Below are 26,017 nucleotides of genomic sequence, written 5' to 3'. Positions count from 1 at the left end.
TGAAGCTGACCAAGCCATGAACATCTTAAATATAGTCTGTATTTTTTTCTACTTGGGAAGAATTTGGGGACAGGAACAAAAGTAAGTGAAAGCATCCATTTTCATGTGCAGTGTGTCTTGGTGGTGGTCTTTAAAGAAGTATATGCCCTATGATATGTCCTATGATATCAAATTTCTATTTCTAAAAATGTCAGCACACTTCATTTCTCATTTGTTCAATGACATTTCTAGCTATGCCTAGTTTGTATTCTATTCTAGGCTATTACCTATATCTTGCCTCCTTGATTAATATTGTTGATTAGTATTTTGATTAAAAATAATTCTTCAGAGGCTGGTGGGGCATTTGCTCTCACACTGTTGATTTAGACTGACCTGGGTTCGATCCCCAGAATCCTATATGGTCCCCCAATCCAGTAGTGGTTTCTGGGTGCATAGCCAGGAGTAATCCCTGAGTGTCACTGGGTCTGGCTCAAAAACCAAATAATAATAATAATAATAATAATAATAATAACAATAATAATAAATTCTTCAGAAGACAGAACATAGCCTATATTTACACTTCTTTTATAAAACTCTGCTATAATTTGCCTGATAGAACTGACAAATTTTCTTTTACCTGTTTCCATAACAATGTGTACTTCAGGAACTTTCAGGATTCTATTCAGGTTTCATCATAAAAAATGAAATTTTGAAAGATAAAAAAATTCTATTTCCAAGTATAAAATTCATTGATGAGTTGCCTTAATTCTCCTATGTCAAAATTATTTCAATATTATGTTTGATTAAGATTATCTCTATAAATTCACTGTTTCAACAGGTATGTTGTCTTAGCACCTAAAGTATTCCATATTGCTGCCTCTGAAAGAGTAGTGGTGCAAGTTTATGGATATACAGAGTCATTTGCTGTGTCTGTTGCTATTAAAAGTTATCCTGACAAAAGTTTCACATATTCTCATGGCCAAGTATACTTATCTCCAGAAAATAAATTTCAAGGCTCTATAAGCCTCACTGTAAGTATGCATTTCTTTCATGTGTCAAATCTTCCTTTGTAAAGCATAACAACATACATAGATAAGATATGGTAGCTGTGTAGATCAATATGTGATATATCATATTTTAAATTAGTTCGCTGATTAGTGAGAGATAAATGCTGTGTGTTTAAACACAAGAGTATGTGGAAAATTTTAGAGGATTTTCTATAGATTTGGGGATAGCATAAAGATATATAGGTTTTAATGAGTCAGGTAAAAGTTATATAGGTAAAAAGATTTGGTGACATGAAAACTAAATCAACACATGAACCAATTTCAAAATGATGGGATAAATGCTAGTAAAATATCATTTATATATTTGTTTAAATATATTTTATATTATATAACATACTTATGTTGTACATTTAAACATTATATATATTTACTTAAATGTGATATATTATTTAACATTTCTTTAAAAGTTGTATGATATTTGGAGTAAAATATATCTATATAGAGACATACAGGCTTGAAGTTTGTTCTTAAAAATGCAGTGAATGCTCATGATGGAGCAGAAGTCTTCCATACACCACAAAGGCACTGAGGGGAGAGTAAATGAACATGCAAGGAGTCTATAGTTATTCCCATGGCAGTATAGTTCAAAGATGTGTCTCTTAGGACAGGGAATTTCCTTTCTAATATCCCCAATATTTACTGTGCCTATGAAGGAAGAAAAAACCAGCACAAATTAATATTTTTATTTATTTATCTATTTATTTATCTTTTTGATTTCTTTGTTTTTAGATTGGATATTAAAGTTGTTGTCTCCAACTTTTTTCTTTTTTTTTCTTTTTGCACTCTGTTATGTTTTTATTTCAGGACCATGGTTATTATGTGGAGCTTGTCTTTATTGCTGTAGTGCTCACTGCATTTTTTATTTGACATTTCCTTTTGTATTGTTGTGGTGTCTCGCTTCCTTTTTCCTTTTCCTCTCTCAAGCTGAGGTTAAGAGCCACTAGAAGGAGTCCACCCATTTTTAGCTTATTTGATTTTTACCCCATTTTATTGCTTTTCTTCTCTTCAAACAAAACCACATAACTTGAACTATCTAGTTCTGCCTCTCAAATAGAGGGGGAAATAATGGAGGGTACCAAACAGTTGTATGATCACTAAGTAGCAAGCTAGACACAGAAGGGAATACTCATTCTAGCAGCCCGGGGAATTGAGGGTGGGGGATATGGGATGCAAGATGGGAAATGTGGAGGGGGGACAACTTTGGTGATGGGAAATCCCCAGATTCAATATTAATATGTAACTAAAATATTACTGTGAAAGATATGTAAGCTACTTTGGTCAAAATAAAAATTATAATAAAAAATGTGGTGAATGGAGAGCATTTTGAACATTCTTTTTTTAAAGCACAATAGTTTTTAAATATTCTAATAATTTTATTAAAAATTAATGATGTCATTGATTTTAATTTATTGGTTTATTAATGATAATTTTATTAAATATTTTATTAAATACTATAACTTTTAGAAAACATTCTGGCTTCTTGAAAATATTATCTTTACTTTCAATTGTGTCTATTATAGGCTTTTTATACTTTGCGTTTGAAATAGAGAAAAAAAATTCTCTTCAACGTGTGGAATATATTGAAGGAAAAGAAGTGTTCCCAATCTTATCACCATGTATTAACCAGATGCAATATAACTCGAGGATTATATAATAACTATATAGTAATAACACTTAACTTTTTATTTAAAAAACAGATACAACCCAAAGATTTGTCTGGAGGGCCAAATGCAGTTTCACAAGTGTATTTAGAAGTGACATGTGCTCACTTTTCAAAATCAACACCTATTCCTCTTTGCTACGATAATGGATTCATCTTTGTCCAGACAGATAAATCGATTTACTCTTCACGTGAGCCAGGTAGGAAGGTCTGTCATGTGGTGGTGATAGTGTGAGAGGGTTACATAGTCTTAATTAATATCTGTGCTTTGGGTGAAGAAAGTCAAAGTACCTCCACCAATCAGGAAGATGACAAAGACCTACCACATCTAAACTCATCTACTCGTAGTTCCATTTGTCTTTCTGCCTCATAATCACTCGCCTACCGCCACTTGATCAGCCCAATTTTGTAGTCAAGGTTCAATCGCTTATTATCATAAGATTCTATTACCTTCATTTGTTTCTTTACATTTTAAATATGAATTCAGTTAGATTGTCCAATACTTGTTCTCCCTCTGACTTAGTACTATCAACATTGAGGCAGAATTTACAATTTGATCTTTCCTTACTGAATCTTAATATCCCACTGTGTATCAACACATTTCTTCTTTATTCACTTTAATTGTTCTTATTTTTAAATTAAATTGGGGGTGCAGAATGATTTTGTAAGAGTCCTGAGGAAAGACAAAATAAATAGACAAAGGTGCAATTTTGCTTTGTTAAATCAATAAAGCAGGTGGGGCAATAGGTTACATTAACTTATATTTTGTTTGGGGAAAAACACTAATTCTAAATCTAATTTCTAAGTACAGAAATGTGAAAACTAATGGAGTAAAAAATTAAAAAGCACCTTTCTTAGAATAATGCCAAGGCTCCTTTCAAAATATTTTTAATCTAATGTCATAAATTATATATTGTAAAGTTAAATTTTTGTATGTTTTTTTGTTTGATTTTGGGCCTGGCAATTTTCATGGATCATATCAGGCAATTCAGGAATCATACCTGACTTTCTGCCAAAGAATTACTCCTGGTGTTTCTCAGGGTATTATGTGGGATGCTAGAAATTGAATCTCAATCTGCTGGTGCATGCAAGGCGAACTCCCTACCTGTGGTAGTAACACAAACCATTACGTTAATTTTAACTTTAAAAGCATTCACTTTTTAATTCTAACTATGCTATGTGACAAATAACATTTTACTTTTTCTGGGTATAAAACATGATGTTTCCTTGGGGCCGGCATGGTGGCGCTAGAGGTAAGGTGTCTGCCTTGCCAGCACTAACCTAGGGACCGCTGTTGATCCCCCGGTGTCCCATATGGTCCCCCAAACCATTTATAAACAAGCATTTCAGCCCTTGAACTATCTCCCAGGCACTTTGTTTTTACATTCATATTAAACATTATAAAGAAAATTTTAAAATTCACCAGCCATATTTACTTTGGGAACTGTTGCAATATTTCCATGAGGAACAACTTTTGTTTTCTTTTAATAAATAACTACTTTTTGAGCCGGAGAGATAGCATGAAGGTAGTGTGTGTTTGCCTTGCATGTAGAAGGACGGTGGTTCGAATCCCAGCATCCCATATGGTCCCCCGAGCCTTCCAGGAGCGATTTCTGAGCATAGAGCCAGGAGGAACCCCTGAGCGCTGACAGGTGTAACCTCCCCCCAAAAAAATAAAAATTAAAAAAAAAACCAAAACCAAAAATCGATCTCTTTTTACTAATTAGCACACTAAGCAAAAAGAAGATTTTGGCCACTGGCATTGACTTGACGAAGCATTATTCTATGAATAATATTTTGTGAATATTTTATGATTAATCGTTGAAGATGATGGATGGGGATATGCCAATTAGGCAAGAAAAGTTTTGGACATCATCACCAAGATTTTAAAAATAGGGCAAGATCCCCTGGCAGTCATTGACCCAACCTCAGAGACCCAGCTCTTTTTTGACTACCTGAGCAGATGATGGTTATGTGTTGAAAAAAGTTCTGTCCTTGAACTTTCCCCCTTCCACTTGTCAAGTCCTTGTTTTATGATCAGATCTATATCTTTTTTCCTACCTTTCTTTCTGGTGTCAATGTTTTGCTGGTTTCATTGACATGGCAAACTAATCATTTCTTCCTTTTCTAAAATAATTTCAGGAACAAGTAAGCTAGCATATTTCTCAGAGATCAGTAAAATGATTTGTAGTGAGTTGAAGCATATTTAAATTCACAAATTCATATTTAAATTCATAAATAAATGCTTAAGATAAACCCTGAAAAGTTTTTATAGTGAAAGGAATATTCTCCAAACAATATAGGATTAATATCTAACATTTTTCTTGTTCTTCAAGTATGTATTTAGTATTTTTCTTCTCTTAATTGTACTTGAAACTTCATGCCTAACATTATAGACTTACTAATACTATTATCAGCAATTTAGAGTTGAACAATTTTTCTAAATTGACATTTTATTTACAGTGAAAGTTAGAGCTTATGCACTGAATGAAGACCTAAAGCCATCCCAAAGAGAAGTTATCTTAACTTTTATAGTGAGTATGGCATGGATTAAAATCAAAATTGAACCTTTGTATTTTATTACTTTGTATTATTTTTGCCAAATGTGTCATTAACTTTTAAATAACAAGAGTTTTTTGCCTTAATTAATGTGTGCCATAAGGTAATTTTAGTATTGTTTGTTCCAATTACTACAAAGTTCTGTGGGCAAATGTTAATTGAAATAAATTGTGAATGCCCATGAAAGTATAGCCTTCAGTACTGTTTTTTAAATGATCCTGTTAAATGTTTGTATTCTCTTGTTACTTGTGAAGTGAGGGCAGATGTGGTGAGGGTCATGTAGAAGTATACTCTGTCATGTCTGTAAGTAATCTGTGGTGAGCATTGAATCATGACAACTTTAGAAAATCACTATAAATGATGCCTCTTTTAGAAAGGTAGACTGAGGTAGACAGAATTTATAACCATCAAGACTATTCTGGTAATGACCAGCTGATGATACAAGTTTCATATAGTAACCAGATCAGGGAAAATTTAGGAACAATAGTAGAACAAATCTAAGGAGAAGAAAAACAAAAACAGTAAATCATTAAAATCATTAAATTATTCTGAAGCAGGAAAGGAGGTCCTGTTCTTGATTTTTTTTTTTTTTTTGGCTTTTTTGGGCCACACCCATTTGATGCTCAGGGGTTACTCCTGGCTAAGCGCTCAGCAATTGCCCCTGGCTTGGGGGGACCATATGGGACGCCGGGGGATAGAACCGCGGTCCTTCCTTGGCTAGCGCTTGCAAGGCAGACACCTTACCTCTAGCGCCACCTCACCGGCCCCTGATCTTTTTTTTTATTTTTTAACAATATCTTTATTTAAGAATCATGATTACAAACATGTTTGTAGTTGGGTTTCAGTGATAAAAAGTGCACCCCCCCACCAATGCTCACTAAGAGTAATCCCTAACCACAGCCAATCACATATTATATTATATCATATCATATCATAAAATAAATTATATTGTGTCATATCATATATCATATCATATTATATTGTTATCAGTTATGTTGTGTCATGTCATATCATGACCACATGTTTATAAGTTGTTTTAAAATCAAGCTTTATTTTTCTTTTGACTTGTAGGATCCAGATGGAAATGAAACTTCCACAGTAGGAAAAAATCTATACCCTGGAATTAACACTTTTCTTGATTTCCAAATGCAACCTTCTCCTAAGTATTTTAAATTATTTGTTGTTAAAATTGTTTCTTTTGAAAGCAATAGGGATTCTTGATTGTGTGGCATATGCTGATAGATTCATTTACATATGAGTAAATGGATTTAAAGTAACTTCTGTAAAGAAGGTTTAGTTTTATTTTGGGGGGCAATGGAGCAATAGCACAGAGAATAGGCCATTTGACTTGCATATGGCTGACCCAGTTTTGATCCCAGCGTTCAATTGGATATCCAGAGCATCACCAAGAATGACACTCCGCCCCACCTCCCAGCACCACAGGTTGTGGCCCAAAACAAAAAAATTAAATTTGGTTATGTTTTCTGAGGCCCAGTTAGTGTCATTTCTATCTATGAGGGTTGTTAAGTTGATTCCTGGATACTTGATGTTTGGTGATTCTATTTAAAAGAGGTTTGCCTTTTTTATTTCTTTCTAATTAAATTTATTAATTATATGTATAATTGCAACAAGATTTTGTCATTTACATTCTCAGCCTTTTCTTTGCTCCTTTGGTTTAATCTTTCTGAATATTTTAGTAGCATCTTTAGAGACCTCTGTATGTCTTATTATGTGATCTTGAAATACTGAGAGCTTAACTTCTCCAAATTAGATCCTTTGATTTTCTTTTTCTTGGCCGATTTCTATGCACAGGTATTCTAGGACAACACTAAATAATAGTGGAGCAAGTGGACATGCTTGCCTTATGCCTGACATCAGAAGAAAAGAGTTTTATCAGGCTTTTTTTTTTTTTTGCTTGTGAATATGATGCTAGGTGAGGGTTTGTTACACGTAGTCAATACTAACTAAAGGCTCGTTCCTTCTATAACTATTTTATTCTATCACTATTTCATGAACATCATGAATAATGTTCAATTTAAAAATTTTTTTTCACATTATTGATCTAATCATACATTTTTACATTATCTTTTATGGATACAGGATGTCAATTGATTTGAAAAGTTTGAGCCATTCTTTCCTGGAATTTTTACAGCCCTTTATTTGACTGTTATTTGACACATTAGATGTATTGTTGATAATACAGCAGGTATGGTATTGGACTTTTTTCAGCTGATATACGCTCAATCCCACGCATTCTGTATGGGCCCTGGAGCCTTCAGGGGTGATTCCAAATGCAGAGTCAGGAGTAACCCCTGAACAGAGCCAAGTATGTCCCCCCAAAAGATATTTTGTTGATCTTGAATTCATCAGGGATATACTTTATTGTTTTATTATTTGGTGATAGCTCTGCCTGATTAGGTATGAAAATGATGTTGTTTTTGTAGAATATGAATGTTATGAAGGATTCCTACTTCGGGAAGAGCTTGAGGGGGAGAGGGAGAAAGACTAGGTTCACTAGTGAACCTATCTGGACCTGGACTTCTGTTCCTGGGAATTTTTTGAATTAGTTTCAATGGCCTTTATTGTTATTGATATTCTCAATTTCTCTTTTTATTCTGATTCAAAATTGGGAGATTGTCTGACTCTAAGAATCACACATTTTTTTAACTCTTCAGTTTAGAGCACAAGTTATGTAAATGCTTTTATGATATTTCTCAGGTGCCTGTTGTCATTTTTTCCTTTTCATATCCTATCTGATTAATTTGTTTTATAACTCACTAGCTTGTGAGACTAACTAAGGGCTTTCAATTTTATTTATTCTTATGAGATATCAACTTCCATTATCAGGTATCCTTTGTATTAATTTATTGTTTGCCATATCATTCATATCTGCTCTGATTATTATTTTCTTTCATAATTCTTTGGACCATTCCTGGTGATGCTCAGGGGTTACTCCTGGCTGTGTGCTCAGAAATTGCTCCTGGCTAGGGGCACCATTTGGGACACGGGGGATAGAACCAGGTCTGTCCTGGATCTGCCGCATGCAAGGCAAATGCCCTACTGCTGTGCTATTGCTCCAGTCCATTCTTCCTTATTTTTGACTCACTGCTATCTATTTAGTTTTTCATGATGTGATTGTTATTTTTCTGAGCGTATTTCTGATTTATGACTTAAGAGAGTTTTCTATGAACTTATCTTTGGCTCCACTTTTACTGCATCAGTATGTTTACTTATAGATTCTAATTGTATCTGACTTCAATATCATTCATCTCAGAGTATATATTTGTTAATTCTTTAATATCCTCTTTGGGTTGGTTCTTTAATGGTACATGCATTTTTCAACTACTAATTTCTAACTTTTTTCCCTTTTGGGGGAGGGGTGGGCCATACCTGGTGGTACTTAAGAGTTACTCTTGTCGCTCAAATATCACTTCTGGCAGGATAGGGGGACTATATAGGATGCTGGAAAATTGAAGTTGGGTCCGTTCCAGGTCAGTACCCTTCAAGGAACACGCCCTACCTCTGCACTATTCCTCCAGTCCCCAGTTTCCTATGGTTAATTTTGCCTTCATGTCCACGTGTTCTAGAGTTTTGTATGTGATTTCTATTTTTGTGAATTTATGTCCACTTGTATAATTTTTATTGATAAATATAAGAAAACAGTTGAATATTAGACATAATTAGTACATAAATCAAAGATATATTCTTTGATGATATAACTCAGGAATGAATCTGAGAGGTTCTCTGGAAACCATATGAGATTTCAGGGATCAAATCAGATAGCCATGTGCAAAGCACTTTATTTACTGTATTATCTATCTTGCCTTATTACCAAACTATTTACTCTGTTCCTTCACAGATATGGTTTATGGACAATTAAAGCTAAATACAAAGAAGACTTCACAACAACTGGAACTGCACAGTTTGAGCTGAAAATCCCTGGTAACTTTTGTAAATAAATATTTCCAATGACTATTTTTAAGTATGGTTTTCAAAACTTTCATACCTTTAAAAATAGGAACAGAAGAAATCCAATGAATAGAAGAAACATAATAGAAAATATGGTAGTAACCAAGATTTTTGGTCTGACTCATTTCAATTCAATCACTAAATTCTACAGTGGATAAAATTCTACAGGAAGATAGGATTAGATTGTGTTTTAGCAAGATTCCATGTTTTTCTGACACTCCTAGTGTTCCTTGGTCTGGTCCTCATAGAAATACAGGGAAGGAGCGTCAGGCTGAAAGAAATCGGCTGACTTGTCAAGTCTTCACCACTATTTTGTCCACACAGACTAGAGAGTGAGCTTATACCTCTGAAAAGCCAGTGAACAGTTTACCCATCAGCCCTCAAAATTCAATGAGGTTTTTTTTGTTGTTGTTGAAATACAAATGGCTAAAAGGTGTAGCAAGATAGCCCCTGAAGAGGTTGACTGATGGAGGGATGGAGAATGAGGCCCTTTTCTTCCAGCTCGGAGCACGCGTCTGCCACCCTGTCTAGCCCACGGTTCTGAGGTGAAACGGCGGGTAAACAGCTCGCAGACAATCAGGCTCGTGGAAATATTTGCTTTATTCGGATGGACAAAACTGAAGTCCAAAGACTCAGATTCAGTTCCAGCCAGCCAAAAGCTCCCGCCTTCCACAGACCCTTGCTCTTATACTCCAGAGTCAGGTCCCACCCCATGGTGGGATCAGATACCAACCAATGGTGGAAGCAGAATCAGGTCCTACCCTAGGGTGGGGGCAGAATGCCAGGTCACACCCTAGGGTAGGGCACAATCACCTAATCAGATTAGGGTGAGCAACATAGTAATCCCCCAAAATATTTACATACACAACAAAAGGTACATAAAAAGATGCTCCACATGATCACTAATCATCAGGGAGATGCAAATCAAAACAACTATGAGGTACCACCTCACACCATAGAGATTGGCACACATCACAAAGAATGAGAACAAGCAGTGTTGGTTTGGATGTGGAGAGAAAGGAACTTTTATTCACTGCTGGTGGGAATGCCATCTGGTCCAACCTTTGTGGGAAGCAATATGGAAATTTCTCCAAAAGCTAGAAGTTGAGTTCCCATACGATCCAGCTATACCACTCCTAGGGATATATCCTAGGAACACAAAAATACAATGCAAAAATCCCTTCCTCACACCTATATTCATTGCAGCATTGTTTACAATAGCCAGACTCTGGAAACAGCCTAGATGCCCCTCAATAAATGAATAGGTAAAGAAACTATGGTACATATATACAATGGAATATTATGCAGCCATCAGAAGAGATGAAGTCATGAAATTTTCCTATACATGGATGTATATGGAATCTATTATGCTGAGTGAAATAAGACAGAGAGAGAAATAAACACAGAATGGTCTCAGTCATCTATGGGTTTTGAGAAAAAATGAAAAACATTTGTGTAATGATTCTCAGAGACAAAATAGAGGAGGACTGGAGGGTCCAGCTCGCAACATGAAGCTTACCACAGAGATTGTTGCAGTCACAGAAATAATTACTCTGAGAACTATCATAACAAAATGTGACTGAATGAGGGAAGTAGAAAGCCTGTCTAGAGTATGGGCCGTTGTGGGATGGAGAGGAGGGACACTTGAAATATTGGTGATGGGAATGTTGCACTGGTGAAGGGTGTATATATATATATATATATATATATATATATAATATATATATATATATATATATATATATATATATATATATATATATATATATATATATATATGTAAAGAAAAGACAAGGCCTCCAAAGCTTACCACAGGCTGTGTTCTTTACACTGACTGTATAGAAAGAGGAGACACAGTAAATGCACCCCATATACACCTCAGCCCAGTCCCTTTGCCTGTGGATGGGGGACATGGAAAAATATTCAATAAGGTTCTTGTAATATGACAAAGTTTAAGAAATTCTTAATGTTTCAAGGTCCAGCTGAGCAGAACAGAGAAAATAAAATTGGCTGCCATGTGCTACAGCACACAGCAGGGACTCAAAGAAATTCTTTTTAATTCTTCTTGCATATATTCTAAATAGAATAACTCTGATTTCAATTCCTGTTATTTTAACAATAACTGCTATGTCCTCGTATTCATACTAATTGGATAATTGCATGTAAATTTGTACAGAAACTATTTAAACCATTCTTTCTGTTCATCCAGTTGATGATGGGGCTGAGTCACTTATAATTAGAAAGAAGATCAAGGACATGTACAAATGTTGACATTTGCCATATTAAATAAAGCGCACAGAAGAATAGCCACTGAAGCTGTTAGACTCAGCATTTGGCATCAACATACAAACTATTTGGTTTGGACTCTGTTGTAGTCCAAAGTCCTTGTTCTGCTTTTTTTGCCAATACTTTGAAGGGCAATTTCCTCTGACACAGAGAGAAGCTGACACAACATTGAGGCTTACTTTACTCTTCAGCACCAACCCTAGTCACTGTAATTAATTAATTTTTAAAATCATGTTCTTTAATTCTTTAATTATCTTTATTAAAACACCATGATTACAAATATGATTGTAGTTGTATGCTTTTAGTCATGTAAAAAACACCCCCCTTCACCAGTGCAACATTCCCACCACCAATGTCCCAAATCTCCATCCTCCCCACCCCACCCCCGCCGGTACTCAAGACAGGCTTTCAACTTCCCTCATTCATTCCCATTGTTAGGATAGTTCTCAGTGTAGTTATTTCTCTAACTGCACTCACCACTCTTTGTGGTGAGCTTCATGTCATGAGCTGCACCTTCTAGCCCTCATCTCTTTTGTCTCTGAGAATTATTGCCAAAATGTCTTTCATTTATCTTAAAACCCACAGATGAGTGAGATTATTCTGCATCTATCTCTCTCCTTCTGACTTATTTCACTCATCATAATAGATTCTATGTGCATCCATGTATAGGAAAATTTCATGACTTCATCTCTCCTGATGACTGCATAGTATTCCATTGTGTATATGTACCACAGTTTCTTTAGCCACTTATCTGTTGAAGAGCATCTTGGTTGTTTCTAGAGTCTGGCTATTGTAAATAGTGCTGCAATGAGTATAGGTGTAAGGAAGGGATATTTGTATTGTATTTTTGTGTTCCTCAGATATATTCCTAGGAGTGGTATAGCTGGATCGTATGGGAGCTCGATTTCCAGTTTTTGGAGGAATCTCCATATTGCTTTACATAAAGGTTGAACTAGAAGACATTCCCACCAGCAGTGGATAAGAGTTCCTTTCTCTCCACATCCCTGCCAACACTGCTTGTTCTCATTCTGTGTGATGTGTGCCAATCTCTGCGGTGTGAGATGGTACCTCATAGTTGTTTTGATTTGCATCTCCCTGATGATTAGTGATCATGTGGAGCATCTGTTCATGTGCCTTTTGGCCATTTGCATTTCTTCTTTTACAAAGTGTCTGTTCATTTCTTCTCCCTATTTCTTGATGGGGTTAGATGTTTTTTTCTTGTAAAGTTCAGTCAATACCTTGTATTTTTTGGATATTAATCTTTTATCTGATGGGTATTGGGTGAATAATTTCTCCCACTCAGTGAGTTGCTTTTGTATTCTGGGCACTATATCCTTTGAAGTGCAGAAGCTTATTAGCTTAATATAGTCCCATCTGTTTATCTCTACTTCCACTTGTTTGGAGAGTGCTGTTTCCTCCTTAAAGATGCCTTTAGTCTCTATGTCATGGAGTGTTTTACCTACATGTTGTTCTATATACTTTATAGTTTCAGATCTGATATCAAGATCTTTAATCCATTTGGATTTTTACCTTCGTACATGGTGTTAGCTGGGGGTCTGAGTTCGCTTTTTTGCAAGTAGCTAACCAGTTGTGCCAACATCACTTGTTGAAGAGGCTTTCTTTGCTCTATTTAGGATTTCTTGCTCCTTTATCAAAAACTATAAATCATGTTCTAAAGATAATAACAAGAGTCTATAGTTTGTAAATGAGAGTTTAAGTTTCATGCTCATATATTGGACAATCAATGGAAGCTATTTGTTAAACACCATACATCTTAAAGAAACAAGGTGTTTTACAATTTAACAAACACCTATTAAACATTTTACTATATGGGACATGTGATTACATAGATAAGAAAGAATAGCACTTGTCTTCACAAAATTCAAACTGAAATAGTAGCACCCATGCTTTGAGAAGGATAGCTTTGCAGGAAATAAAAGATGAGAGTCAAGCCCAACAGAAGGTATGATTGGTGGGTCTCAGGAGAATGATGCCATTGGTCTTGTTGTTGGCCTACCCACTTGCCTTCAAATGTTTCTTGAATTATAGCTTCATTTTAAACTATGCAATTATTTTTGTTCAGATACATATTCATCGAGTCCCGCATTCACTATATTAATAGAACCAGAAGACGACTTTATCAGCCATAAAAATTTGGAGGACTTCAAGATTACTGTAAGAGCTGGGTAAGAAATGACTTTTTGATTCATCTTGACCCTCAAGTGCAAACAGATTCCATGTGAAGGGTCAAATATAGATGAAAGCTAATGCTTGGCTGGTGTTCAATGCTGAAAATAAAAACTCTGAGATAAATATTAAAATGCTATTATTGAAAATAATGGCCATCATTGTTGGCAGTAGTTTCAAGTGTGTGAAGTATATTGGTTAATGAGTATGTTAAAGTAAATCATTGAATTTTTTCATAATATCAAAGCAAAAATGCTAAAGGTTAAATATCATAGTAAATATTCTAGTGCCTATCATTGCGCAAGTGCTAATAATAAATGAAAGCATTTGTTAATTTTATTTGTGACATAACTAATATATTAATTGATTATAAATAACCATTATCAAAATCCATCATAAAAATTTTATAAAAGCATGGTTTGCTGCTTTACACTTAAATAAATTTAAAAAGGACAAAATCATATTTTTCTTTGAGTCAAAATTGATGTGTGGGACTAGATTGAAAATAACTTGCCTTTATACATGTTAGGCAAATATGATGTTTCTCTTATTAAAAGGTACCAGTGAGGCTCTCTTATTGTCAAATAATGCCACAATGAAAGATAAAGTATGGAAAGACACAGTTTTTTTTCTTCTTTCCTTTTTTTTTTTTTACTTTCTTTAAAAGACACAGTTTTTAAACTCATCATTCCACCATGTTACACTGAAGTGAAAAATCATGGGAAGAGGAGTATATTCACTTTATCCCACTGGGATTTAAATTCATTTGTCAAATGAAATGAAATTGTGTATCTAATAGGATATTATCAAGATTTAGAGTCCTTGAATACATCTGTGGTATAGAGGCAAATGTGAAGAGGCAAAGGTGTATATTTATGAACCTCTAGAGAAAACACTATGAAAGCATGGGACTCAAACTACAATTAAACTCAGGGGAGCTGTTGTTTGATCACACTCAATGGTGCTCAGTGCTTACTCCTGACTCTGAAGCCAGGAATTACACTTGGCGGGCTTGGGTGACCCTTTGAGATGACTGGATTTGAACCCAGGTCAACTGTAAGCAAGGCAAAAGCCCTAACAGCTGTGCTATAACTCAGGCCATTCAATTAAACTTTTAAATGTACCGGGTGGTGGATTATACTTGAAACATTGTAAGTCTGAAACTCTTACTGACATCTTTATAAATCACAGTGAGTAGATTAAAAAAAGAAACTGAAGGAAAAAAAATAAATTTGGTGTCAGGGAGAGAATACTGCGGTAGGGGATTTCCCTTGCATGAGGCAGACCCGGGAAGGACAGGTTTGATCCCCGCCATCCCATATGGGACCTTAGCCTGCCAGAGGAGATTTCTGAGTGCAGAGCCAGGAGTGATTCCTGAGCACTGCTGGATGTGGCCCAAAACCAATCAATCAATCAAGTTTAAAAAAAGAGAAATTTAAAAAAATCTTATTTAATTAAGTATCACTGAACTCTATCAAATAATGATAGTGGACATGAACTCTCTTCAGAGAAAAAAGCTAATTTTCTGTGGTTTTATTTGGTCTCATTACTGTCTTTGCTTTATTAAAAAAAGAATTATATCCTTTATTAGGTATTATCTTAATGAAAATATTCCTGAAGGTGACGTGTTTGTCTTCTTTGGAATAAAAGAAAATTTAGATGACAATGAAGAAGATATGATGCTTGCAGGAACACAAAAAACACAGGTAAGACGGATTCAAGCAACACTTTACAGAAATGGAGAATTGTATTCAATTTGCCAGAGCATGTAGATAAAACCAAGCTTTGCCCTCCAAAAGTTTATAGAACTAAATTTAAACAATAATGTTTCAGAAAATCTCACTGAAATTTTAGTTTCTAAAACAAATTTCTCAAGCCATTTTAATATGCATGTATGTATATATGTTTTAATATGTACATGATAGTCTTTATTTTATAGTAAATTTTATCGGCTGCACAGTGATCCAAAACTTAAACCTCCAGTTTTAAAAATGAGGAGTAATAATTTTACATCAGAAATTTTGTTATGATAATTTTCAGTGTAGTCATCTCTCCAACTGCACTCATCACTCTATGTGATTGGAGCTATAGCTCCAATCCCTCCATTAAGCTCTTTTTTAAATATGTATTTTAAACTTTTTTATTATAAATCTTTAAGCACATACTTACAAGCATGGTTGTAGTTGGGTTTCAGTCATAAACAGAATACCCCACTTACATTTCAATTTCAAAGTATTCAAATGTATTTAAAGTATTGCACTTATGAAACAGAATTAACATTGATATAATTGTACTTAACTAACAATTTGTACTAAGTATTTTGGATGGCCTTGTGGTGGGATTATACTCGAAACGTTGTAAGTCTGAAACTCTTACTGACATCTTTATAAATCATGGTGACTAAATTTTAAAAAATTAAAAGAAAAAAAATTTTTTAATTTACTTTAGCTAAGCACCACTGAGCTCTATCAATGAAATATTAGTGGACAAGAACACTCTTCAGAGCAAAAAGCAAATTTTCTGTGGCTATATTTGGTCTCATTACTGTCATTGCTTCATTAAAAAGGGAATTATATCCTTTTACCAGATATTATCTTAATGAAAATATTCCTGAAGCTAATGTGCTTGTGTCTTTTGGAATAAGAGAAAATTTAGATGATCATGGAGAAGCTATGATGCTTGCCAAAACACAAAAAAACACAGGTAAGATGGATTCAAGCAACCCTTTATAGAAATGGTGAGTTATATACAATTTACCAAAGTGTGTATAATAAAACTCAGCTTTGCCCTCTAAAAGTTGAGAGAACTAAATTTAAACAATAATGTTTCAGAATATCTCATTAAATTTGAGTTTCTAAAACTAATTTCTAAAGCCATTAAAAATCAACATGACATGATAGTCTGTATTTTATAGTAAATTCCATTAGATGCACAGTGATTCCAATTACAGCCTCCAATTTTAATTAGGAGACATGATTTTATATCAGAGTTTTGGTTCCATCCAAAACTTTTGTCTTCCTATCCTACAAGATAGCCTGAACTTAGGGCTTAAAAGGAGTGACCTAATTGTTAAGCAGTAGAGTATCTTCTAGATTTATATTTGTGCTTTGTGTTGTCTAGCTATTTCTATCCTATCATTGTCAACTGACTCTTTTTCAAATTTGTGAAAAGATAATGTATTGTTCCCTCTCTGTGAGTTCTTCTGATACAACCTCTACTTTTTTGTTCTCCTCTTGAAAAACAGCTTATTTATGGAGTTGCAGAAGTCTATTTTAATACTTCCAAGGCATTAAAATTATTAAATAAAAGGCTAGAAGAAATAAATAACAAGTACCTTAATATTTTTGTGGAAGTACAAAAAAGTAAGTTTCTAAAGTTATGGCAACGTTTATTCCTTACAGGTTTCATTCCATTTACTCCCACTTTCCCTTCTCTGTTGCTTTTGTTTGACTGACTGGTTCCCAGAGTTGGTTCTGGTCCTCACTGGAATCCACACATAAGTTTGCAGTCCACACATGTTAGATTGGGGCTCATCTTGGTCGCATACTTTCATTTTGCACATTCTCGTTGTAGTGCTCATCTGTGGTGATCTTAAAATGGTTTCTTATTTGAAAACTTGGATATCAATTGGTAACTTATACTGGCTCAGTGTTGCTTTTCCAAAATACAGCTCCATGCTGATAGGGTGCTCATAAAAGACATCATTCTGTAACGTTGACCCTCCATGCTCCCCACCCAATTCATCATGCAAAGATTTTCAGTTTATGTTACTAGTAAAAGCGGGCAATAATGGTGCATGGAATTTTTGCTTGCAATAAACAAATTAGAATACAAGGATTAAAATTATGAACACACACTAGGCATTAGGGTGCTTTCTTATGTATTATTAGTTAACTTCTCTTTTCTAAAGTATCACCCAGTGTTTGAATGCCACCTTTGAAATGAGAGTGTTTTCTCCACCAGGCTTATTGACATGATGAGAACTGGAGGCTTTTTCCAGTTGAAGAGCACAAATCATCTGGCAAGTTGTCGAGATTAGGAAAATGTAGTAGAAACTGTTGAATGAATATCTTAGCAATCTCCTGACAACCACACTTGAGGTTTTATGTAAAGGTCAAACTCTTCCAAGATGACCTTAGAAAACATTCAGTGTAGGATATAAGTTTATGTTAAATGTTATGAATGAATTAATTATATGATTTTTTATCCAAATAAAGAGAGGGACAGAGTGGAAGCCAGGCAGATAGATGTGTCCTTGCAGTTGTCAACATCTCAGATTGATGCTTATTACTCTAACAGATGACCATGCTTTTGAAAACATGGAAGCTGATGTCAAATATGTCCTCTTTCCCTACTCACTGGATTTGGTTGCTTCACCACTTGTCTTCAAGCCTGGGATTCCCTTTTCTATCAAGGTGAGATGACTATTAAATCTAAGATGGTGCAGTTTCTAACTGGACAAGCAGAGCAAGGGCATAGTTTTCTGAGATACCTTGCTCTGGTGTGGTCTCCAGTATAGTTATTTCAATGGGGGATTGGCTCAAAGAAATGAGGAATAGGAGAAGGAAATGTTAAGAGCTGTGAGGAAAAACTATAGTCTTCATCTAGTGAGGACAATAAATTAATCCAACCCATTCCAAGTATTTATGCAACAATTCAGCAATTATACCTTGAATTAAATGTTAACATGTGTCGGAAATACTTGAAACATAGCCCTAAGAGAATAGACTTTGACCACTGAGTTAAATTCTACCAAGTGTGTGCTTGGGAGCAAAAGAGGGAAGTATTTTAAGGTTTTCTTATTTAAAAATTCATATTAAAAGGGTTGGAGCAGTGGCACAAGTGGTAGGGCATTTGCCTTGCATGCACTAACTTAAGATGGATAGCAGTTCGATCCCCCAGTGTCCCATATGGTCCCCCAAGCCAGGAGCTATTTCTGATGACATAGCCAGGAGTAACCTCTGAACATTACTGAGTGTGGTCCAAAAACAAACAAACAAAAAAGATTCATATTAACAATTATTAAGCTTACTATACCATTATATATGATGAAAATTTGATATTTAAATGGATTTTCCCCTTTAGGTACAAGTCAAGAATGTGGCTGGCCATGTTGTAAGGGGGGTTGCTGTACTCTTGAAAACAAAAAATTTACAGAAAACAAAAAAGACAAACCTGAATGTAAGACAAAGGAAAACAAATTCTAATGGAGTAGCCTCATTTGCCATTAACGTTCCCTCTGATGTCACCACACTGGATTTTTATGTAAGCAAAATTCTCATGTGTTGAATTTTTATTAGCATTTCAGTTTGCGCAGTGATTAGTGTGCAAGAAACTTGTGAGTAATTTTATACATAAGTTGAGTAAAATTCTTGGAAATTTTTAACTTGTGGCAATGAGAAATATAATTATATCTACTAAACATACCATGAGTCGATCGGTTTTATATTTAAGGGGCTTGTTTTCCTTCTCTTGCTAATCACAGTGCTATTCAAATGTGGAAATTTAGAAAAAGAACAATGTATGTAATACAAGACTACAGAGTGGTCTCTGGCCCATAATTTCCAGTTATCATCTTGTCCCTCAATTCAAAGAACAGGAAAAATAATGCAACTGGTATGCTTTGTGGTCAGGATGAACAGTTTACATTTCCCAGTCTACATTGTCTCTCAATCTCAAGCAGAGTTTTGTGCTTTCTTTGTTTTGATTTGATTTAGGTGACATCCAGTTGTGCTCAATCAGGGCTCACTCCTGCTTCTGCCTTCAGGAGTCACTCTTAGTGGGGTGGGGGACTGTCGGGAATGCAGAGTATTAAACCTGGGTTAGCCATGTGTAAGACCAGGACCTTACAGACTGTCCTGTCTCTTTGGCTTCAGCATAGTTTTTGACACATAATAGGGACCAGTAAATATGGTCTGGCTAAGTCTATAGTTCGTTTTCAAGTGAAGTGTCATTATCTTCCTCTTTTCTGATATCATGAACCACTTTTCTTTGATCTTTCCTTGCGACCCCCGGGGACCCCGGCCCGCAGGGTGGATGAGGGTCATGAAGTTATTCGTGAGTCACGAAGAGGAGTTGACCTGGAAAATAAAAGAGGGCTGGGAAAATTGATGGACTCAAGACGAAAATCCGATCAAGAGTCCCCAGTTTATTGAAAGGGGGGCTAGTTTTTATAGCAAGCATGAGCACATTTTCAGACAAAAGAGGGGAAGGGGTGGTTCAGTACTTTTCCACCATAACATTCCCATACATCACATATTTCAGGGGGGTTATTAGTGAGTTATACATTTACTAGCAGTGATCCTACTTTTACTATACTTCTACTATAAGTGATCCTGTTATACATTAACTATAAGTGATCCTGGGATGCTCTGTTCTGTTAACAATGCTACAGATATAATCTCAACTTGTAGCCTTTAACATAGCATGTTTGTTCTCTATCCATTTATCTCTGGTAAAAGCTTTTTTATGGTCAGCTTTTTCTTTTTAGGTTCATAGGGGAAGCGCCACCAGTAACCTGTCACGTACACAGACTTTTTGTCTTCTCAGGCATCAGAGACTCCATATTGCTCTCTAGTTAAAGGGCCTCCAACATTTCCTTGCTATCAAAGTGACTTCACTAAATTATGTCTTTGGCAAATAATTCTAAATTCATCTGCAATAAATGGAAAATGGCTTCAGCTATTGTTTAAAGGCAACTATAATCTAGCGCATATATTCATAAGCATTCCTGATAGTTCTGTACCTTACACTTCAAATAGAGCTTTTGTTTTCCCTTTCCTTTATTTTTCTCTTTCACCCCAAAATTCTTTGCTAGCATTGCTATTTACAACTAATGTTTGTCTTAATTTTCAAGAACTCATCTATGAAGCCCTGAATTTTATTCCTGATGCCAAAAAATGTTCCCTCTCTACATTTTCTCTTTCACCACTTCCTAGTTTTTGTCGGCCTCTGACAGAAGGAAATAGGAGAGAATAAGTTAGCTTGTTATATAACAATGAGACCAATTTTAAGTGTAAGGTCATTCCTCTTATTCACTTCCAATAGATACTTACAATTGCTTGATGCTCACCATTAATTTTATTACTTTTAATCTGCAACCTTTTGTCTTTGTGTGATAGCATAATTTAGTATGCTTTTAAAGCAATAAACTGCTAATTTGCACTTTGATAACTTATTGTAAAGTCTAATGCTGCTGACTAGCTCTTGGGGTCTGGATGGATTAGAGGACTTCTTGATTCCTCTTGGGAAAAGTGGATGCATGGGTGGCGAAATACGAAGAATGACAGCACACACAAATGTGTATGGAGAACAGTATTCTAACTTTAATCTTTAAGCTAGGAGTTTTATAAGGGGTAAATCCCAGTCCTGAATATAAAAAAGAATGCTGACATTTTGTTTCTTTGCAAAGTACAACAAAAACTTGTCAGTATAGGGGCCTCGTTTTTATATTTCCCCCAAGAACATATGGCATAGCTTTCCTCTCATTTAATGCCCATGCTGTTATAAAAAAAAATATTTTCTGCAGTGATAAAAAAAAACTTGTCAGTATATATTGCTTGATCTTTAAAACAATACACATGGGCTCTAGGTGGTTTGTAAACTTAGAATAGAATACAGTTCAGTTAGGAGCCCAGAGGATAAGAGGAAAGTAAGTTTTAACATTTCAAAGTAGCTCCTTTCTGACCATTTACATCCTCTGATGTAAATTAAGATATTTTAAAGAAGTCTGGTTTCTTTATCAAATTTCTTTTACCTAAGGAACAGGATTTTAGATCTAGGAGGGTATAGCAAATGACTAACTTCCTACGGTCAGGTTTTGAAAGGAGCAAAACTTATATGAAAGGGGTACAGAATCTATACCTAGTAAAATTCAATAGCCCAATGCTATTCTAGCCAAACCTTTTTGGAGTGTTGATTAGTTAGCAGGTATTCAAAGTTTCTAGGGGAAGTCCCTGACATAAAGCAACTTTTCTGTTACAAACTGCTATGGCATTCAAAGGCAAGGAGAAAAGAAATTGGTTTTGATGCTGAATTTTTCAGGTAAAGAGAAATTTAATTGAGACTATATTTTTGCCTGTAAATATGCACAGCAGAAGGGAGAAAAGACCAAATAATGTGAAAGAAATATAATGTCAGTACCATAACATGAATCTCAAAAAAAAAATCTCTAAAGAATTTCTTCAACTCTCCACTTGTGTTTCCACAGCTGGCCTTCTGGTGAAATTCCCTTGGGGATATACAAAGCACCAGGAAATACATCTGGCAGGGCTTCTGTCCATCCCTTTAAGAAATATAGAAGTTCCTATCAATGTAGTAGACAGTCTAATGTTGTGTAAAGTGCCTGGATGCATTTAAAGCTCTTAATCACTTAGAACCAGACCTAGTCTAACTAAAGCCAGAAAAGCATTGTGAATTTCTATGCCACCCCCATATGCCCACAGCCATCAAAGATAGAAAGAGCAGTGTTAATGCTTGACTTTTTGGTCACAAGAATTTTGGCATTTTGTTCTTTAGGTCAGAACGAATGACCCAGATGTTCCAAAAGAATATCAAGCCAGAAAAGACTATCAAGCAGTGGCCTATGCAGGTCAGAGCCAAAGTTTCCTTTCCCTCAGCCGGCCAGATAGTGACAAGAATCTGCTGGTAGGAGAACATCTGAACATAATTGTCACTCCTAAAAGTCCTTATTTGGACAGGATAACACACTACAATTATCTGGTAAGGTCAAATATACTTAACTTGCATCCACAGGCTACGATCCTTAATTTGTGCAAATGATCTTTGAAATAATTCCTCACAGACAAAGCAGCTCTAACCATGATACTCTGAATGAATGGATCCACTCACTTGCACAGAGATTTACAATGTAAAAGGGACATATGGAGTTGGTCTACAGAACTGGTTTAGCAAGTAATGATGGCAGGGGAGGAGCGGGGGGGGGGTCATTTGTATAGAGAGGATCAGAGGGGAACTTGGGTGGATGTAATGTTGGAGTGCAAGAAACTATTCTTCACAGGATTATAATCCATGGTGCTTCAAAGAAAGTTTGACAGTAAATCAATAGCACATTCACAAACAGTTTCTTAAAGATCATCATAGGGGCCAGAGCAGTGGCACAAGCAGTAAGGCATCTGCCTTGCCCACGCAAGCCTAGGACGAACCGCAGTTTGATCCCCTGGCTTCCCATATGGTCCCCAAGCCAGAAGTGATTTCTGAGCACATAGCCAGGAATAACCCTTGTGTATCACTGGGTATGGCCCAAAAACCAAACAAACAAACAAACAAACAAAATCAAAACCAAAAATAAATAAATAGATAAATAAATAAATAAATAAATAACAGAGCATCAGAGCTCCTTTTGGAATTCAGTAGCAGCATGGAACAAAGCCAGGTTTGTTGAGAGCCTTTATTCATATTCAGACTAGTCATGAAAAATGAAAAGCAGTGGAAGAGATTAGACAGCAAGGTCTTGTCAACATCCTTTAACTTTACCTTATGTACAAAAGAAAACATTTGATCATGTACTCAAGAATGGAGACATTGACTCCTGGCCTAGTTCATGACTGTGATGCAACTAAAGGGGCCAAGAAATGGCTCAGTGACTGAGCAACTGCCTTGCAGGCATGACTGGAGGGTCTCTTATCTAACCCCATCCAAAATATAGATTGTGATTCTAGTAGTACTATTGTTTTGGATCCCTGACAACAACAAAAATGTGTGATGTCTGGGGTAATACAATCTAGTGAGAGCAAACCCTAAAACTTAGGTGTCAATGGAAAACACCACAACCAAACGTGTGTAGCTCTGGGATCACAATACTATAAAAGGAAGGAAAGGTAGAAATCATTTCTTTTTTTAAGTGCACACTAGAAAAGCCAAGAGCATGCTTTATTGAAAAAGACCTAGACTTTGAATCAGCATGCCCAGGGTTCATTTCCCATATTCAGGAAAAATTTTTGAAGGCAAACAATTCTGAATGTCTTACTTTTGGTGATGAATAACATCTATTTTTATATAAAATCTTTATTTAAGCACCACTATTGCAAACATAACTGTAGTTGGGTTTCACTCATAAAGAGAACACCCCCTTCACCAGTGCAACGTTCCCACCACCAATGCCCCCCCTTCCCAACCCCTGCCTGTATTTTTGATACAGGCATTCTACTTCTCTCAGTCATCAAAATTGTCATGATAGTTGTTAGTGTAGTTATCTCCCTAACTGCATTCACTACTCTTTGTGATGAGCTGCATATTGTGAGCCAGTTTTCCGGCCCTTATCTCTATTGTCTCTGGGCATTATTACAATAATGTCCTTAATTTTTCTTAGAACCCATAGATGAGTGAGACAATTCTGTTTCTATCTCTCTCCCTCTGACTTATTTCACTCAGCACAATAGATTTCATGTACATCCAAGTATAGGAAAATCTCATGACTTCATCTCTCCTGATGACTGCATAATATTCCATTGTGTATATGTACCACACTTTCTTTAGCCATTCATCTGTTGAAGGCAATTTGTTTGTTTCTTTTACTCTAATGAACACTTGGTATCTATGCCTCTCAATTTCTGTGCCTGTTTAATGATCTTCATAAAACCTTTATAAGAATGTAATGAATATGTTTATGTATGTATGCAAATGCAAAGTAGGAGATGAATTCTCTACCTCTTTTCATCAACCCATTTTATAATCCACTCAAATGCTTGTTTGTTGCTATGAAATTTTCAGATTTCATCTAGAGGAAAAATAATACACTTTGGTACAATGAAGAAACTCCCAGGTTCCCCCTCCCAACCGCTCAACCTTCTTGTGACTTAACACATGGCTCCTGCATCCTGTATCTTTGTCTTCTTCTTTGTCAGAGAAGATCAGAGGACAGAATTGGTGTCTGACTCAGTTTGCCTAAAGGTTGAAGAAAAATGTGGCAACCCCCTCCAAGTAAGCTACAAATACTCTTGCAGCCTGAATTTCTCCTTTTTATTTCACATTGTCTCAATTGTCATGAAACAATTCCATTAGGTCTGAGGTTCTTTCTTTCTCAACTTCTTTTAGATTCATCTGTCTCCAAGCAGAGATTCACATCTGTAGCAGGTCAGCCCCTGAAGAGGTTGACTGATGGTGGGATGGAGAATGAGGCCCTTTTCTTCCAGCTCGGAGCACACGTCTGCCACCCTGTCTAGCCCACGGTTCTGAGGTGAAACGGCGGGTCAACAGCTCGCAGACAATCAGGCACGTGGAAATATTTGCTTTATTTGGATGGACAAAACTGAAGTCCAAAGACTCAGATTCAGTTCCAGCCAGCCAAAGCCCTCGCCTTCCACAGACCCTTGCTCTTATACTCCAGAGTCAGGTCCCACCCAATGGTGGGATCAGATACCAACCAATGGTGGAAGCAGAATCAGGTCCTACCCTAGGGTGGGGGCAGAATGCCAGGTCACACCCTAGGGTAGGGCACAGATTAGGGTGAGCAACATAGTAATCCCCCAAAATATTTACATACACAACAATTCCCCCTTTTGTTTTTAGTAAACAAACAATATTGTCTACAATTATTCAAAGAAAAATTAGTCAATAATAAAAGAGCGGCTGTTTGCATAAGCGCATCACAGGAAAATGTAAAGAAAAACTTCTAACCTAAGCACAGGGTGTCTAAAACCAGAAACATGTATCAAGGAATCAACTACAAGCTCCTGAGAAGATAAATCTAAGACGTACATAGATCTTTCGAAGAGACACCAGAAAGGTTGTGTAGCAGGCAAGAAGAAGCACCTTTTCTTTATTTGTTGTTGTTGTTGGTGGTGGTGGTGGTCGTTTTTGGGTCACACCTGGCAGTGCTCAGGAGTTACTCCTGACTCCACGTTCAGAAATCGCTCCTGGCAGATACCGGCATTTGAACCAATGACCTTCTGCATGAAAGGCCAATGCCTCACCTCCATGCTATCTCTCCAGCTCCATTTTCATTCAAGTTCAGGTAGACCAGAAAGCCCATCTTTGAGGGCATTGAACTAGGCCTTTATTTCGGAAGAAGTGGCACATACACCCTCTGCACAGTGGGGAGCCACTGCAATGATGATCAATAGGTATCTGAACTTAGTCCAAGTTCTTAATCCGGTCTGAAGTCCATAAGATGTCTGAAATTGATGTCGACTATTTATAGATAGGAGCTTAAGTCACAAACCAAAACAAAATGTTTAAGGCAGAGACCCTCCCTGTGTAAATAAACAACTTGAGGGCCCATCCAAAATGGATGGAACCTTCTATAAACCTAGTATTTTGCCTATGATGCGCCCACGAAAAAAACCCTGAG

General features: G+C 36.0%; 3 long non-coding RNA genes and 1 pseudogene across 3 annotated transcripts; all 4 read left to right on the top strand.

The window, feature by feature from the left end:
* LOC126008817 (uncharacterized) lies at nt 1–5,197 on the top strand. Its single transcript, XR_007495857.1, has 4 exons — nt 1–81; nt 818–1,010; nt 2,744–2,906; nt 5,170–5,197. It is a non-coding gene; the product is annotated as an uncharacterized LOC126008817 (long non-coding RNA).
* A 23-nt stretch (nt 5,198–5,220) lies between these two features.
* Nucleotides 5,221–16,398, top strand: LOC126008820 (uncharacterized). Its single transcript, XR_007495860.1, has 5 exons — nt 5,221–5,240; nt 6,337–6,428; nt 9,125–9,207; nt 13,604–13,706; nt 16,295–16,398. It is a non-coding gene; the product is annotated as an uncharacterized LOC126008820 (long non-coding RNA).
* On the top strand, nt 11,029–11,149 carry LOC126010195 (uncharacterized; annotated as a pseudogene).
* Nucleotides 16,399–18,021: 1,623 nt separating the features above from the next.
* On the top strand, nt 18,022–24,793 carry LOC126008818 (uncharacterized). The gene is made up of 5 exons (XR_007495858.1): nt 18,022–18,122; nt 18,793–18,972; nt 22,225–22,428; nt 24,439–24,648; nt 24,763–24,793. It is a non-coding gene; the product is annotated as an uncharacterized LOC126008818 (long non-coding RNA).
* Nucleotides 24,794–26,017: the final 1,224 nt, after the last annotated feature.

This window comes from Suncus etruscus, chromosome 5, assembly GCF_024139225.1.
Source record: "Suncus etruscus isolate mSunEtr1 chromosome 5, mSunEtr1.pri.cur, whole genome shotgun sequence".
NCBI classification, from domain to species: Eukaryota; Metazoa; Chordata; class Mammalia; order Eulipotyphla; family Soricidae; genus Suncus; species Suncus etruscus.
Note: the sequence above shows the minus strand (reverse complement) of the source record. Positions and strands in the feature narration are given on the sequence as shown.